The sequence below is a fragment of the Triticum aestivum genome, chromosome 6A (assembly GCF_018294505.1).
Source record: "Triticum aestivum cultivar Chinese Spring chromosome 6A, IWGSC CS RefSeq v2.1, whole genome shotgun sequence".
NCBI classification, from domain to species: Eukaryota; Viridiplantae; Streptophyta; class Magnoliopsida; order Poales; family Poaceae; genus Triticum; species Triticum aestivum.
Window position 1 is genome coordinate 503350943 of NC_057809.1, and position 15401 is coordinate 503366343.

General features: G+C 46.2%; 1 long non-coding RNA gene across 1 annotated transcript; it reads left to right on the forward strand.

The window, feature by feature from the left end:
• Positions 1-12772: 12772 nt before the first annotated feature.
• On the forward strand, positions 12773-14060 carry LOC123130833 (uncharacterized). Its single transcript, XR_006464022.1, has 3 exons — positions 12773-12972; positions 13052-13203; positions 13873-14060. It is a non-coding gene; the product is annotated as an uncharacterized lncRNA (long non-coding RNA).
• The last annotated feature ends 1341 nt before the right edge of the window (positions 14061-15401 follow it).

Genomic DNA, 15401 nt, shown 5'->3' on the forward strand with positions numbered 1-15401 from the left:
TTGATAGAAAGGGAGCTGAGAACCCCATTGCAAACAACTTGTCTAGGTTAAAAAATATTCTTGATGACCCACTACCTATTAATGACAGCTTTCTTGATGAACAATTAAATGTTATAAGTACTTCTCGTAGTACTCCATGGTATGCTGATTATGCTAATTATATTATTGCTAAGTTTATACCACCTAGCTTCACATACCAACAAAAGAAAAAGTTCTTTTATGATTCGAGACATTACTTTTGGGATGACCCACATCTTTATAAAGAAGGAGTAGATGGTGTTATTAGACGTTGTGTACCTGAGCATGAACAGGAACAAATCATACGCAAGTGTCATTCCGAGGCTTATGGAGGACACCACGCTGGAGATAGAACTGCACATAAGGTATTGCAATCTGGTTTTTACTGGCCTGCTCTCTTCAAGGATGCTCGTAAGTTTGTCTTGTCTTGTGATAAATGTCAAAGAATTGGTAATATTAGTAGACATAGAGAAATGCCTATGAATTATTCACTCGTTATTGAACCATTTGATGTTTGGGGCTTTGATTATATGGGACCTTTTCCTGCCTCTAATGGATATACACATATTTTAGTTGTTATTGATTACGTTACTAAGTGGGTAGAAGCTATTCCAACTAGTAGTGCTGATCATAACACTTCTATTAAAATGCTTAAGGAAGTTATTTTCCTGAGGTTTGGAGTCCCTAGATACTTAATGACTGATGGTGGTTCACACTTTATTCATGGTGCTTTCCGTAAAATGCTTGCTAAATATGACGTTAATCATAGAATTGCATCTCCTTATCACCCTCAGTCTAATGGTCAAGTAGAGTTGAACAATAGAGAGCTCAAATTAATTTTGCAAAAGACCGTTAATAGGTCTAGAAAGAATTGGTCTAAGAAACTTGATGATGCATTATGGGCTTATAGAACTGCATACAAAAATCCTATGGGTATGTCTCCGTATAAAATGGTTTATGGAAAAGCATGTCACTTACCTCTCGAACTAGAACATAAGGCATATTGGGCTATTAAGGAGCTCAACTATGATTTTAAACTTGTCGGTGAGAAGAGGTTATTTGATATTAGCTCACTTGATGAATGGAGAACCCAAGCTTATGAAAATGCTAAGTTGTTTAAAGAAAAAGTCAAAAGATGGCATGGCAAAAGGATACAAAAGCGTGAGTTTAATGTAGGTGATTATGTATTGCTATACAACTCTCGTTTAAGATTTTTTGCAGGCAAACTTCTCTCTAAATGGGAAGGCCCCTATGTTATCGAAGAGGTCTATCGTTCTGGCGCCATAAAGATCAACAACTTTGAAGGCACAAACCTGAAGGTGGTAAACGGTCAAAGAATCAAACATTATATCTCAGGTAATACCATAAATGTTGAAACTAATTGAGGGAGTCCTGGATTAGGGGGTGTTCGGATAGCCAAACTATACTTTCAGCCGAACTCCTGGACTATGAAGATACAAGATCGAAGACTTCGTCCCGTGTCCGGAAGGGACTTTCCTTGGCGTGGAAGGCAAGCTTGGTGATATGGATATTTAGATCTCCTACCATTGTAACAGACTTTGTGTAACCCTAACCCTCTCCAGTGTCTATATAAACTGGAGGGTTTTAGTCCGTAGGACAACATAGACAACAACAATCATACCATAGGCTAGCTTTTAGGGTTTAGCCTCTCCGATCTCGTGGTAGATCTACTCTTGTACTACCCATATCATCAATATTAATCAAGCAGGACGTAGGGTTTTACCTCCATCGAGAGGGCCCGGACCTGGGTAAAACTTCGTGTCCCTTGCCTCCTATTACCATCCGGCCTAGACGCACAGTTCGGGACCCCCTACCCGAGATCCGCCGGTTTTGACACCGACATTGGTGCTTTCATTGAGAGTTCCTCTGTGTCGTCGCCATCAGGAAGGATGCCTTGCCCCGTCTTTAAAGACGGCACCGTTGCTAAGGGAGCTTTGGCTGTCGGCCAAACCCTCCGGCTAGGTGGTTTTCTTATGACCGCCCGTTCAGCTTCTGCGCCGACGATGACCTCTCGGGCCATCGAAAACAATCTTCATGTCAGCTCGGAACTCGCCGAGCAGTTAGATCCAATGGAGCTCTCCTCCATAAACGAGCTCTTGGATCGCTTCGCCGCCCTGTGAGTCGCTACGGATTACGACCAGATTGGGCCTAAACCTGATCTGAGAGAGATTAACTCTCCCCAAGTCACCCATCACGTTGCCGTGGTAGAGGGACAGTGCGGCAACCCTTCATCTATCTTAAGGACTCGTTACATCTGGATTCCCAATCCCTCCAAGTCGGATACCCGCGGAGGGGAGGATATCACTCAAGACCTGAACTTAGAATCAGGCGACGGACTGGATTCATTGGACAACATCCAGGAATCCAAATTTTCGAATTCGGAAATTCCTCGGCCTCTGAGCCTCAGATGGGGTGAGGCTTCGGATTTAAGTCCACCCACCCACCCGAACATTAGCGATCTATCCCAAATTAGGCAAGAGCCCGAAGAAACGGTACATCATTACTAGGCCAGATTCCTCCTGGTTATGAACAGGATAAAGGACTGTCGCGAGGAAGACGCGATTTCATTCTTCTGCAATAATTGCACGGACAAGGGAATCCTCAACGCCATAAGTCGCTGTGATATTACACGCTTCGCTGACTTGGCATCCATAGTACGAAAGTACTGTGCGATGGAAAGCGCCCAAAAAACCGAAATAAAATTTTGGGACAATCCGGCCCTGAATGCAAACCCAGTCCGAAATAAAAGGGTGCATCATCGCCAAACACCCGAGTCAAAAACCAAAAAGCAAAAACCCTCTACAGGGCATGGAACCGAATTGGAAGGATGGCTTAATGGACCCTGTAAAATTCACAGTACAGAGGACGCCACACCAACTCACAGCCTTAGAGCACGTTGGATACTCCGGCAGGTGGCCAAAATTGGCGAAAATCTCCTAATTCCGGAGGCCACAGAAAGCCACCCTAGAGACACCAATACGGTATTAACAGTCTTCGAGACCTTCACATCAAATAATATGCGAAAAAGGACACTCCGCAGCCTTGCCGAAGTCTACCAAGTAGCAACAATAAACCCATGGAGTGACACGGCTATTACCTTTAACGCCAGTGATGAACCTAAATTCCGAACAGCCCGAGCACCAGCCGCATTGGTCCTCAGTCCAATAGTGGACAACTTTCATCTTACCAAGGTACTCATGGACGGCGGCAGCGGATTGAACCTCATTTATGAGGAAACTCTTCAAAAATGGAAATAGACTGGAACCGCATCGAGCGAAGCAGCACAACCTTTAGAGGAATAATCCCCAGTCGGGAAGCGCGCTGTACAGGAAAAATCACACTAGATGTGGTGTTCAGCACGCTGGATAATTACAGGTCTGAAGAGGTCACGTTCCATGTGTCCCCGTTCAGCAGCGGTTATCACGCTCTGCTAGGGCGGGAAGCGTTTACAATCTTCCAAGCAATACCCCATTACGGGTACATGAAGCTCAAGATGCCCGGGCCCAACGGGATCATCACTCTCGCTCGTGATCCGAACATAGCACTCCGCGCCGAAAACAAGACAGCTGCACTGGCCCTCGAGGCACTATCCGAAGCCCTAGCGGCTGAGGAACTGACTGCGCTATGCTCTACGGTGAATAGGGATGACGTGGTACTCGACAAAAGATCCAAGTCCACCTCCTTTAAACCAGCGGACGAAATACTCAAATTCCAAGTCCATCCAACGGACCCCAATAAAACAGCTTCCATCGGGGCACAGTTAAACCCTGACGTAGACGCCGCACTGCAAGAGTTCCTACGAGAGAACTGGGACATTTTCGCCTGGAACCCTTTAGACATGCCAGGAATCCCACGTAGGCTGGCCGACCACAGCTTAAATATCCGAACAGAATTCAAACCTGTCAAACAGGCTCTTCGGCGTTTTTCCGAACCTAAGAGACAGGCCATGGGAGAGGAGCTAGCAAAGCTATTGGATGCCGGATTCATCAGAGATATAAAACATCCGGACTGGCTAGCAAACCTGGTGATGGTACCAAAGAAGGACAAATCCTGGCGCCTGTGCGTTGATTTTAAAGACCTTAACAAGGCTTGCCCAAAGGATCCCTTCCCCCTCCCCCGCATCAATCAAATTATCGACGCTACTGCAGGACACGATTCCCTCGACGCATATTCCGGCTACCATCAAATCAAGATGGCAGAATCAGACCAAGCCACAACGACATTCATCACACCATACGGCCCTTTCTGCTTCAACACAATGCCCTTCGGGCTTAAAAACGCCGGCGCAACATATCAGACATGATTCAGACATTGAGCTCCTCCCGTTCGACATAACTTATAAGCCACGGCGAGCCATCAAGTTGCAAGTCTTGGCCGACTTCATCGCAGAATGGACGGAGGCCGAACACCCTAAAGAGTACGGCACATATTCAAATTGGATCATGCATTTCGACGGGTCCAAGATGTTGGCCGGGCTGGGGGTTGGCGTCGTTTTGGCGTCCCCCACAGGAGACACAGTTCAATACGTGCTCCAGATTATGTACACAGACTCCAACAATGCAGCCGAATATGAGGCCCTTTTACATGGTCTCCGGATGGCAGTATCCATGGGCATTCAACACCTAGAGGTGCGCGGGGACTCGAACCTCGCAATATCCTAAATAAATGGAGACTTTGATGCCAAGGATCCAAAGATGGCGGCTTACCGCAACGCCGTCCTAAAAATGTCATCTCGGTTCGAAGGGCTTGAATTTCACCACATAGCCCGGGAAAATAATCAGGCGGCAGATGTCCTGGCACGCATCAGCGCAAAACGCGATGCAGTCCCCCCAACATCTTCTTGGAAAGGCTGTTCAAGCCATCCGTAGTATGGGAAGGGGAACCGCACAATAACAGCACGGACCCAACCGCACCGCCCGACACCGAACATTCTGACACAATCGGCGGCTCTGCCAATGAAATAACACCTTCAGCCCACGTAATAATGGCCATCATCGCCCCGTGGACAGAACCATTCCTCGCCTACCTTATTAGGCAGGAACTCCCCGAGGACCAAAACGAGGCACGCTGCATAGTGCGGCGATCCAAAGCCTACAAAGTCCACGAGGGAGAGCTTTATAAGAAAAGCACTACCGGAGTCCTTCAAAGGTGTATCTCCGAAGAGGAAGGGCGGAACCTCCTGGCTGAAATTCATGCTGGACTCGGCGGTCATCACGCTGCAGCTCGGTCCCTTATGAGCAAGGCCTTCCACACAGGCTTTTACTGGCCGACAGCCCAGGCAGATGCCCAGGACTTAGTCCAACGATGCACCGGTTGCCAGCACTTCGCAAACCAAAGCCATATGCCACCCACCGCCCTCCAAACTATCCCCATCACTTGGCCCTTTGCGGTCTGGGGGCTTGATATGGTTGGACCCCTTAAAGGCGGAACCCACAAGCACAAATACTTACTGGTCATGGTGGATAAGTTCACCAAATGGATAGAAGCCAAGCCTGTTAAGACGGCCGAATCCGGACCTGTGATAGACTTTATATCCGGGGTTGTACACCGTTACAGCGTCCCCCACAGCATCATCACCGATAATGGCACGAACTTTATGGCTGACGAGGTAAAACTCTGGTGCAAAAACATGGGCATCAAGCTCGATTATGCTTCCGTCTATCACCCACAAACTAACGGCCAGGTCGAACGTGCAAATGGTCTTATCATGAGCGGCACTAAACCCAGATTAGTGCGGTCCCTCAAGGAATCTAACACGCACTGGGTAGAGGAGCTCGACTCCGTACTCTGGGGGCTGTGGACCACGCTGAATTGCACCACCGGATACGCACCATTCTTTATGGTGTACGGTGCTGAGGCAGTTTTGCCTTGCGACATAATTCATGACTCACCTCGAGTGCGCATGTACGAAGAACGAGAAGCCGAGCTCGAACGGTAGGACAGTTTGGACGCATTAGAGGAGGAGCGTGACGTGGCAAAATCCCGTTCTGCATTTTATCAACAGCAGGCTCGAAGATACCAAAGCAGAGAAGTACGGGCCAAAAATTACAATGTTGGCGAATTAGTTCTACGCCTACCAGACAAGAAAAAGGACAAACTCAAGCCCAAGTGGGAAGGTCCCTTCATAATTGACCAAGTCCTGACTGGTGGAGTGTACCGCCTGCGAAATGCATCGGATAACCGACTCAAGCCGAACCCATGGAACGCAGCCCATCTCCGAAGATTCTATGCCTAGCGCCGGATCCTGTGTTCGTCTCCTTACTCTGTCCATTTTTTTATATACTTTCTGTCTTACATTCCTCTCCTTGTGTCTCTCTCTCTCTTATAGCCTTTAAAGGCTCACAAATTGACGCGCTATCGGTGCTCAGTAAACCTGGGGGCTTCTTTAAATAGAAGCTTATTTATACGGGCTTCATGCCCAACACATGTGTCAAACTTCCGCATGTACCTTTTATTCACAATTATATGCATCGATATGACTTAAGTTTTGGCCAAGCTGGGTTGCCTAGCTCCTGTGCTTACCCCTACGTTCCCGATTGTTCGGCTAGGTGGTAAAGGGAGCACCTCTGCGATTGTTACTGCCGGTTCAGCCGGACGTGTACCTCAGACTGGGTGAAGCCGAAAGCTAGCGTTCTTAAGGGAATATTCGGTCGGTGAACTAAAGATGATCTTTTTTTATCTACATGCCCCTAGATGTTTTTCCTGCGTTTCTTTTTGCAGCATGGACATGCACTTTAGGGCATGCCTCCCAGGGAAAGGAACCCCTAATGGAACTATTCTCCCTGGAAGATGTTTCTTACTAACCATGTAATATAACATAACTAGTCGGGCACTTGTCTGTTCACACACTAATGACCCCTACGCCTGGTCTCCATGCATTCCCCGGTTCTTATTTAATCGCATGGAAATTCGGGCCGTCAGATCCCGAGGCTGAAGCGAAAAGGTCGTCCATGACAAATGATCTACAATCCGGCTAGAAGGCATTATAAATGTCAATTAAATTACATAGTCATTTTGACTGGTTGTATTCCTCTTCAATACCATCTAACAGGCTATCTAATTTACAGTCCTGCTGGGAATACTTTGCGGCCAACTCTACTTGGCCATATACTAAGCTTACAGGGATCTCCTTCCCATCGGGTCCTATAGGACCAACCTCGGCCATGTGGTTGGGGTCAGCCTTTGAGTACTGCGTCTTCACCATGGCCCAGGCCTCCCTAGCGCCTTGACGGCAGGCCGATATCTTCCACAATCGGAAGCACCGCCGTGCTCCCTTTAGCTTCTCCGCAAGCTCTCCAAGACCATCGGGCATGGATATGGATGGCCACAGGGCCTGGGCGACGCTTTGCATCGCCTGCCGAACTCGATTGAGCAGTTGCGAGAGCTCGGGAAGAAGGTCACCCGTAGAACTGGGCATCTCCTCCACAGGACGAACCGTTAGCACACCTACAGACATTGCTCTGTTAGTCGACTTCCCCGCCGAACTTTCTTTTAAAGGTTCGTTCAAGCACTTACTAAATATGCCGCGCGGAAGCCGCTAATTCTCCTTCACGGAGTCTGATAGCTGGGCACGAACATCTTTCAGCTCGACACCCAGCTTGGTGTTGGCATCCTGGAGATCGTTCTTCTCCCGCCTCACCTTTGTCAGCACCTTCTCACCAGCCTTTAGCTGGCGTAGGAGGTGTTGCCTTTCCGGATTCAATCCGGCGCCATCTGCAATCTCATTTGTCAGATTCGCACCCATGCCGCGCTTCGCGAAATACTTATCTTTCAAAGCGTATATTACCAGAGGGGGTCTCCTTGGGCTCCCCTGCCATGGCCAGTGCGGCCTCAAGTTGGGCTTTGCACTCTTTCAGCTCCTTGGACAGTAGGGAATTCTTTTCTGTAAGAACCTGCAAAACAAATGATCCTTAAATCAGTTATTCTAACTGTTTCAAGTCTCGGGGGCTACTGGTCTATATATAATTACCAAAATTTTCTTACCCGCATGTATTTTACATATTGCTCCGTGGCTCTGGCTAGACCATTTTGAGCGGCACGGAGGTACGCATCTCCCGAATTAAAGGCATCTAACGCCCCTTGGGAGAAACAAGCGTCACGAAGAATTGTCCGGCGGCGCCTGTGGTTCATGGCACTCTCCACCTCAGAGTTGGTGGCAGACAACCCGTCCGCATCCTCCATCGGAGGACCGTCTGGCACGCGCCTTGCGTTCGCCTCCGCCTCTGGACCAGGCTTTGGAGCCTAGCTGGTGGAGGCGCGATTGACAGCCCCTCCGGATATAGTCTGGCGAGGTTTCTTTGTCCTAAAGAAAGCACAAGTGTCAAATGTGCCTCGAGGGTATAACACCTAGGATAGGGGGGCGCGCCATACCTTTGCGCCGATGCCTCGGTCCGGACTGCACTTCTTTTCTGCCCACAGGGCCCTGCGGTCCCCCGTTGGCTTGTCGCCGCTGGTTCGGCCTTCCGCCTCAAAAACCTCCCCTGCAAAGTTTGGTGGTAATCAGGAAACTGAAAACACGAGAGGGCGGACACCTATTCGGGGTACTGGGACTTCGATCTCAGTTACCTGGGAGGCCGGAATTAGCCCTGGGTAATCAGCCGTAATGGCCACCAAGGCGTTGTCCATGCTCAATTGATGGAACACTCCATCAATTAGCTCCACAGATATGTCCGGATCCTCTTGAGAGGCCGGGTCGAGGGACCGTCCTGGGTCCTCAGGTTGTGGAGGAGGGCTGCTTATTTCCTTAACAGCCCGGCGCAGTTCTTGCGTTGAAGTCGTCAGACTGAATATTTGACAATGGGAATACGAAACGGATGAGCAAGTAAATGCGACCACTTACCCAGCTTGGGGGATTGTGCATAGAGAATCCACCCTGTGGGTTGACGCGGAGAAATTCCTCCTCTTCTCCCTTGTACAAAGTGGACAAGATCTTTAGTAGAGCGGCAGCCGAATCCGGCCCCTTACGACCGTAGCGGGTGGCGTCGTCCTTCCTGTTGAAGCCCCACATGGGGTGGCTTCCATACTGAAGCAGCTACACCCCCCGCATGATGCATTCGGCCATAACCCCGATCATGGTTAGTCCGGAATGGGCCAACAATCTTATTCGGACCATCAGGTAAATGATGTCCTTGTCACTTTCCCTATGAGGGCTTCGCGGACGCCAGCTTAGGTGCTTCTTTAAGGGAGCATCGTCGAATTCAGGGAGGCCGACCCGGACAGGATCCGGCAGCGGGACGTCTTCTATATAGAACCATTCCGAGGGCTAGTCTTCGGATGCCTTCTTTGGGGTTCCGGACAGATATCCGGTCCCGGCGATCCGCCATACTTCGGCTCCGCCCACTTGATATATTGACCCCTCCTTAGAGCGGGGCACAAGGCAGAATAACCTTTTCCATAGCCCGAAATGAGCCTCGACACCCAAAAACAGCTCGCAGAGGGCTACGTAGCCCGCGATATGCAATACGGAGGCTGGCGTGAGATTGTGTAGCTGGAGGCCGTAGAACTCCAGCAGCCCCCGGAGAAATGGATGGATTGGAAACCCGAGCCCCCTTATTAAATAAGGGACAAGGCATACCCGCTCTCCTTTGGAGGGATTAGGGGCACTCTCCGCTTGCTTTCCGCCGTTATAGATGGCAAGACCGGCTCGAACTGGGACCATGTAGGCCGGGGGGAGAAATCCCTTGGTCTGGAGCTTCACCGGCTCACTATGCGGGACGGAGCATCTCTCCCAGTACCCGGGCTGAGGGCTGGAAGGGCGAGGGGAGGAGTTGTGATGACTGGCCATGGTGGAATGGACCTTCGTCGGATGCGCTCTGATGAACACTCACGAAGGGGGGAAGATGTGGTTTGGATCTAAATCCTCGTCCCCTTAAATAGGGCAGCTCATTTACGCGGCTAGGGGTGTGAATGTAAAAGCACTCAGCCTTTTCATATTCATTTGACACGTGGGAAGTGGCCATTATTGGGCATAGAAGCCAAGGAGCACAACATCTACAAGAAACCGGACTTTATTCAGCAGGTACACGGAATTTGGGGGAGAACCCGCCTTGCAATGTCGAAGACAATCTGCGCGCCGGACTCATCGTCATTGAAGCCTGGTTCGGGGGCTACTGAGGGAGTCCTGGATTAGGGGGTGTTCGGATAGCCGAACTATACCTTCAGCCGAACTCCTGGACTATGAAGATACAAGATCGAAGACTTCGTCTCGTGTCCGGAAGGGACTTTCCTTGGCGTGGAAGGCAAGCTTGGCGATACGGATATTCAGATCTCCTACCATTGTAACCGACTTTGTGTAACCCTAACCCTCTCCGTGTCTATATAAACCGGAGGGTTTTAGTCCGTAGGACAACATAGACAACAACAATCATACCATAGGCTAGCTTTTAGGGTTTAGCCTCTCCGATCTCGTGGTAGATCTACTCTTGTACTACCCATATCATCAATATTAATCAAGCAGGACGTAGGGTTTTACCTCCATCGAGAGGGCCCGAACCTGGGTAAAACTTCGTGTCCCTTGCCTCCTGTTACCAACCGGCCTAGACGCACAGTTCGGGACCCCCTACCCGAGATCCGCCGGTTTTGACACCGACACCAATATTATTGAAACCGTAACCCCGGAGGAATACATAAGGGACACTTTCCGGAGCGTTTCAGACTCTGAAAAGGAATAGGTATGTGGTATGGTAAGTAAACCGACTCCAAAACAATTTTTAAGGTAATATTTCTATGTTTTGGAATATTTAGAAAAATAGGAAAATAAGTAGCAGTCCGGGAAGGACACGAGGGCCTCACGAGGGTGGTGGGCGCGCCCTACCCCCCTGGGCGTGCCCCCTTACCTCGTGAGCACCTCGTGTGCCTTCCGGACTCCGTTTTCTTGCACAATACGTATTTTGCTCGGTAAAAATTCATTATATATTCTCCCGAAGGTTTTGACTCCCGTGTCATGCAAATTTCCTCTGTTTTTGTTTTCGAGTTGTTGCTGTTGTAGATTAGAACAAGATGTCTTCTCAAGAGTCAATTGGGGAGAGCTGGGTATCTAATCCGGCACCAGAACCAAGGGCAAATAGCGACGCTGACCACTTTGGGCCAGCAACGGAGGAAGAGATGGAGGCTGACTTGATGAGAGTAGATGCCATGGAGGATCAAGAAGTCACCTCTCACTTCCGAGCTGGATTCACGATGGGGGAACTACAGAGCTCAGCCATTCCAAACTCGGTTATCCCTTCCAATGTTAGATTTTTTTTTCTTATGAAAATATGAAGAGGAGTGTCACTTGTTCTCCCATAGCTATGCAACACCCTTGGGTGCAAGGAGCTTTAGCTGTCATAGGAAAGCTTTGTAAGGAAATAATGGGCCTCAAGCAGCAAGTCAGTAAGCTCGAGGAGGAGAACCGCATCCTGAGGGGAATAATCGCCAAGAATATTACACCAACAACAAAGAAGGAGAAATAATCACATGGGTATGGGCACTCCCCTTGGCAACTGCCAAGCTTGGGGGAGGTGCCCCGGTATCGTATCACAATCACAACTCCTATCTTTACCCTTTTTTCTTAGTTCGGTCCTATTAGTAGTATCTTGATCTAGTAGAATAAAGTTTATGGCAGGATCTAGTTTTGAGTTTTGCTTTATGATCTCTCTTTGTAATCGAGTCTGTGAGCTATATATAATAAAGATTAGTGTTGAGTCAAAGGCTTGATTATTTTGCCATGATCTTGGGTGAATAAAAGGAAAGAGAAAAAGAATAAAAAGAAACAAAGAGTTCATATTGATCTTATTGAGAGTAATGACTTCACATAGAAAGAGTATGATGATTAAAAGTTGTTGGGAGTTGGCAGACATAGCTTTGGCCATTGTTGCAATTAATAGGAAGTAATAAGAAAAGAGAGGTTTTCACATATAGATATATTATCATTGACATCTTTTATGATTGGGAGCACTCATTAAAATATGACATGCTAAAGAGTTGATGTTGGATAAGGAAGACAATGTAATGAGTTATGTCTTTCTTATATCTGAGATAAAGTATGTTGTCATGGATCCTCTAACTTGTTGAGCTTGCCTTTCCCCCTCATGCTAGCCAAATTCTCAGCACTAAGTAGAAATACTACTTGAGCTTCCAAAATCCCTAAACCAGTTTTGCCATGAGAGTCCACCATATCTACCTATGGATTGAGTAAGATCCTTCAAGTAAGTTGTCATCGGTGCAAAGCAATAAAAATTGCTCTAAACATGTATGATTGATTGGTGCGGGAGAAATAAGCTTTATATGATCTTGTGATGTGGAAGTAATAAAAGCGACGGACTGCATAATAAAGGTTCATATCACAAGGGGCAATATAAAGTGACGTTCTTTCGCATTGAGATTTTATGCATCCAACCATAAAAGCGCATGGCAACCTCTGCTTCGCTCTGCGAAGGGCCTATCCTTTATTATTATCTTCTACCTTATGCAAGAGTCATGGTGATCTTCACCTTTTCTTTTTCATTTTATCCTTTAGCAAGCTCAGCATGTTGGAAAGAACATGATATATATATATATATATATATAGGAAAATAGGTTAGTACTCCTGGGAGTACATACTCCTACACAGGTCTCTTGTTGTTTCGTTCGCCCATTCCATCGCTCACCCCGCATTCCTTTATTTTGCCTGTTAATTAACTAAAATAATAATACGTGAAAAAAATCTAACTAAACAAGGTCATTGCACCGATTTTCCTGGAGGTTTATTGTTTAGCTGGCGACCTTATCCAGTTGAACGCATATCGATCTCTTCTCCCGTGTCATTATCGGCGGCGGCGACGGCGACGATGGCGGCTTGCATCGTGGTTGGGGGCGTGATATTGGCTGCAAAAGAAGAGCTCGCTCGACGGCGTCCTCCACTGCAGTACGTGGTTCCTCTTCTCACCGGCCAACGGCCTCAACATCAATGACCAGGTTCGTTTCTGCCGCGCGAAGACCATACTCGAAATCAAATCTACGGTTCGCTCACATCTCCTCTTCTTCAAGCATCCAGGTCGTCGGCTTCACCTGCAGCGCAGCTACTTGAAGAGCGCCATGCAAGAGAACAACAACGCCCAGTTTTTCCCACTCGACGTAGGAGTCTAATCCGAGTTCTTCCAACCTATAAGCAGCTGGTTTGGAAGCCCACTAATCAAGTAATACTAGGTACCTTTTCGATTTGTCTCATTACCATCTAGTACATACATAAATTCCTCATGGCAGAAATTTAATCCCGTTGAGCGCCATTGATTCTGGCGGCTCTCCTTCTGACTTCTTTCGGGTAAACAGGGCAGAAACCACCACGGATCCGATGCGACATGTTTGCGTGTGCAATATTTTCTGCATTTTTCCTTCTTGATAATGCTGTGGTCATTGATACCAAATATTTGGTATATTCATCGCGCGTTAGTGAGAATATGAGCCAAATCCATCATGCCCTGAGTGTAGTTCTAGTAAACTAGATGAGTATATTCATCAATGAAATCAGGATATACATCCACCTTCGTTTAATTGCCGTGGCCACTGTCCAATTGATTGGAGAACCAGAGGAGACTCACCTTCTCTCACCCCAGCTACCTAATTAAACTCTTATTCTTCAAGATCTACACAAATTTTCATATATCAGGTCAGCTACTGTCCTTCCTCGTGTAAACAAACTTTGAAGCTCTTTTTACTCTGTTTCTTTGTGGATGCTTGGTACACGTAGTTCAGTTTTTTCGTATATATAGCCAGGGACTTTGATATATTGTACAGTTATAAAAATTATTTTTCAAGCAAATCTAACTTATGTTGCTAATTGTTTCCATTGAATATCCATGGATGCAATGCATGTAGGTTTGTGTGACTGAGGAGCAACTCCATGCGATGTACAGAAGCATATCTGCAGTTTCCCGGAAGACATAATCCTTCTTTTCTCCATTTTTTTGTAGCATTTAAAACTTTTTGAAGATGTAAAAATAGTTGCATAGTCCAGTTTTCTTGATCAGTATAAATGTTTCTGCTATATGCAAATTTCTATACAACGAGTGCATCTTTTAAGCATGTTCTGCTAGGTAGACCAATACTTCTATCTGAAGTAGTATACACTTCTTTGGCAATATTAATATGTATTTCTTTGGTTACAAGCACTGTATAGTTCTTCGAATGATAAGCAATAGTATGTGAAAAGGTTGCATATGCTTTTTCAATGATACTAACTATATACTTAAAAAAAAAGAGGTCATGCTGAAGTATATACTGTTTTTAATCCCATGAAGTATATACTTCAAATCCAGTGAAGCTGTTTTAATCCCATGAAGTATATAATGCTTTATATCCAGTGAAGTATACTGCTTTAAGTTCAGTGAAGTATATAGTTGTTTTTTAAACAAGTAGTATATACTTCTTATGTATCATCCACTGAAGTATATACCACCTTAAATAAGGACTATATAACACATACTTCATTTAATTGTATCATATAACTGAAAAAGCTGCAGTATATATAACGTAAAACAGTATATGCTCCTTACAAAATTAGTATATATAGTCCTTACAAAAATAAGTACATACCTCCTTCTAATAAAAAAAGTTAGCATATACTTGAAAAAAACAGTATTTACCTGTTCCAAGGAAAATGGAGTGTACACCTTTTGAGATTATTGAGGTACATACTCCTTCAGAAGTGAAACTACAGTACTGAATATACTACAGTACATAGATGGACACAAACAAACCCATGCAATTTCCAAGTTGCTACATATAGGACCAATTCAATCGGCACCAAGGATCTCTAATTCTCCTTCCAAACGCAAGCACTCTATTTAAAACGTGATATACTCCTAAGGAAAGGTGATATACTTCCTTCCGAAATAACAACTCTTAAACAGATTCCTATTTTCTAGCGGGTCAAGATTGCCGTTCCTCCCTTCCAGGTCACCACATGGACCCACCTTATATACCGATTATTTTTCTGCCATTTTTACGTTGGTTCTCAGCTGTTTATCTTATCCATCAGGGGTGGGAGTACATACTCGTGGGAGTATAAGAAAGGAGTCCTATATATATATATATATATATATATATATATATATATATATATATATATATATATATATATATATATATATATATATAATTGCATGTAGGGGAGCATGAACCATTATTGTTGACATTACCCTTGAGGTAAAAGGTTGTGGGGCAAAACTATAAGTCCCTATCTTTCTCTGTGTCTGATTAAAACTCCGTAACCACAAGTATTGCGTGAGTGTTAGCAATTATGGAGGACTAAATGATAGTTGAGTATGTGGACTTGCTTTTTAGCTCTGACATAGACTATTTCCGATGTTATGATAAATTGCAATTGCTTCAATGACTGAGATTAT